Genomic DNA, 3,468 nt, shown 5'->3' on the forward strand with positions numbered 1-3,468 from the left:
GAGAGAAAGAGAGAGAGTGTCTTAACTCTTACTATTCCATGCAGATAATGCAAAAGACTTCCAAAGCGTTCATCCCACCTACTTCAGTACTCTTCCTCGCTACCTGTAAAAATCCATGCATTTAAAAAATCACAAACGACCCATCCACTCAGCGAGCTGGAAAAGCAGGTTCCGTCATTCGTTCTGTAAAGTGCCTCGGAGGGGAATTTCTCGGTATCTCGACTGCAAAAGGAGGGTGACTCAATTACACCAGTTGCATCTCCTCCTCCTCGTCCTCCTCCTATTTTTTTCTCTGCAGTTGCACGGGGTATCCTTCTGAACAAACCCTTCTCGGAATTTCATGCTCTAGTTTTTCGCCCCCGTCCTTCCCCCTCCTCTCTGTGCACTAGATGCAGCAATCGCTCCAGCTCCACCTCCCTGTTGCTTTTCCGTCCATCTCCTTTCTACGAGGAACCGGGCTGAGCGGGATTTTCTCGGCACAGCTGGAGAAATGCAAACCTCCACCCAACGCGATGACCCCTTTCCACAGCTGAGAAATGATCACCCATTGCACGGCCCGGGCACTTCACGCCTGCTTCCTGCAATCCGCTGCCACGGCCGTGGCCGCCACGACAACTTCCCAATCTTGGCAAGGTTTTGGAGCCGAAGCCGCAGCACGAGCTCCCCAAGAACGCAACGTCGCACACTCGCCCTCTCCCTCCTCTCACCACCATTACCTCATGCTCGGCCCGCCGCCCCTAAGCCCACCCCTCTGACCAGCGTCAGGGCGCCATCTACTGACCAGATAAAACGAATCGCGACTGCAGGGGGGACTGAACCACCGTGCTCTAAACAGGGGGTGGCAAACCGATGGCCCCCACGAGCGCCGAGAAGAGGGCGGAAGACGGGAGAGCGCTTTTGCGCTCCCGAGCCTGCCTGTGCAGCATCACCCCGGCCCGAGCTTTTCATGCTCTTCCTGCATTCTGCTGATGTACCACTGTCATAGCTCTGCATTGCAACCAGGGCAGGTGAAGGAGTGCTGGGGGAATAGGTGAAGCTCCTTGATGTGAGCTCAGAATAGGCAGCGGGTAGGAAAACGATCCCCATCCTTCCAGTGACCGTTAATTCCCCATTAAATAAAGCTGTCACTTTTAAACTTCAAATGCAACGTTTCTCTACCTTTTTTACTACATGCACACACGTGTGCAGACCCCTTTCCAGGATATAGCAATCCTTTGTTTTGCCTGTCTCTTCTCAGACACTATCATTACGAACCACATGGTGAACTGTGGACATTGTTGGAGGAACCTAAAAATCCTGTTAGTATGACTGAGGAATATGTTCTACAATTATTCACTCCATGTATTGCTCTGCCATACACAATATGCACTACTTGTCCTATTTTTATCTTTACACCACGTGTGTAGAGGTCATATTAGGCTATCGAAAGAAGTCTGAATTTCATGCCCACCTGAATATAAGATACACTCAGTCTTATTATGCATCTCCCAGCCTTCTGCAAGCTGCAGCCAATCTAGAGCAGGAGCTGGAAAACACACGATGTGACGATTGTCACATCACAGTAAAACTGACTACACATTATTGAGAGAAAAAGTGACACAGGAGAAGCTGCATTTCCATCACAGTCGTTTGGTTAATACCTTGCAAATACAAGCACATAAAAAAATTAATTCTTCACCATAAAGTTTAAACAGTTACATTATTTATTAAGAAATCCTTCTCTGGTCCCATTCCAGCTGCTCTCCCTTGCTTTTAATTGCAATTTTAATGGATTTTGCTGCTAATTGATATTTTGATATTGCAGTGTATTATAATGGTTGTATTTTAAATTGTTTACATTTTAACATGAATTTGTACATTTCTGTTGTTTTATGCTGGAAGCTATCTTTGGAAGACAGTGGCTTTGAAAGGTGGCTAAGGCATGGATTAAATAAATACATTTGTGTTCAGAGGCAATTCACATAACTCACAAGCAGTAATAAGCCATGGGTTCTGTGTAATTTTTACCCAACTATACAATAATATTTTTAACCTTATGGGAGGCCTTATTTATTTATACAGAGTGTGATTGTATCTTGGAGTATGCAATAGGCTGGGGTGTATGTACTAGTACAGCTTACTCCAGCCTGATGCCCTCCAGGTGGGCTAATGTTTCTGGCCAAGGATGATGAAAATAGTAGTCAACACCCCTGGAGAAAAGTGGGTTGAGGAAGTTCTAGTGCATAAACTATTGGCATATCCAGATAATTCAAGCTGTTGCCCATTAAAACACTAGTTCTATGGATTTGCGGCTTTAACATGTAAACAAAGCCACAAGAAATAGGCAACTTTGCCCTGAAGAAGTCCCCTTAAAATCTCTATAAAAATTACTTTATCAGTACCTATTCTGCTCAGGCAAGGCTAGTGAAATAGCTGGAGTCTCAGTAAGAAACTGCAAGTGTTCATTCGAAGCCAGAGTTCATACCAACAGCTGAGACGGAACCCCAGTTTAGGGACTTCACAGCCTGGCATTAAACCCAACTTGCCAATGGTCACCATTTTTTAAAAAGCACTATGATGAAATACTCTCCTAGAAACAAGCTCTTTGGCTTGCTTTCACTAAGTGTGCCAAGATGAGTAGTGATTCCAGGTAAGTTGCTGATGAATTCAATTACAGCTCCTGAGAAGCTTAAAGGCCTCTCAGTGCAAGAAAGGGCTAGCTATTCCATGCAGTTGCTTGGAATAAAATGCAGCCATTGAACTCTGTGATTGACTGTTAATGGCTGTTACTTATTTAACACCATTACTGCTAATGGCTAGTCCTGGGGAGCTTGATTCCTTGAAGAAAGGGAAATTGTGGTACACTCCAGAAAGTGCACAGCTCTCTAACAGGCCTGTTTACTCATTACATTTCTACCCGGACATATTGGCAATGGCGTGTGTTATATGGGCTGTGCCCATGCTAAGGGACTAGCATTGGCTTTCTACCATGCTATGTATGATGTGGCGAAGACAAATTGTTTTATGGTGGCATGGGGTTTGGTAAAAAGCAACCTACTTCATGGCTGTGTGTGCAATTGTGTAGATTTTATTCCTCCAGAATAGCAGGAGAAACTGTCCTGTAGGAAAGAGGATGGTACAAGTTACAGCTCTGCAAAAGCAGTGTATTAGTTGTGCATGAATAATAGAAAGAAATAGAAAGTGATGAGAGGGGGAGAGAAGGAAATCTGCTCTGGAGATCTGGGAAAGAAAACCACAGACGCAAGGAAAAAGGGAGAATGTCCTGTTGCTCTAGTGGGCTTCCTCCTACGTGGTGTTACGTGCTATCAAGTCATCCCTGACTTATGGTGACCCCATGAACGAATGCTCTCCAAACTGACCTGTGATTGACAGCCCTGAATTCAAACCATAGTGCAGGGATGGGCAACATGTGGCCACTTCTTCAAGCCACATGGCTCTCCACAGAGGGGATGCAGCTGCAGCAACAGT

The sequence above is a fragment of the Varanus komodoensis genome, unplaced genomic scaffold (assembly GCF_004798865.1).
Source record: "Varanus komodoensis strain SLA01 unplaced genomic scaffold, ASM479886v1 scaffold110, whole genome shotgun sequence".
NCBI lineage: Eukaryota > Metazoa > Chordata > Lepidosauria > Squamata > Varanidae > Varanus > Varanus komodoensis.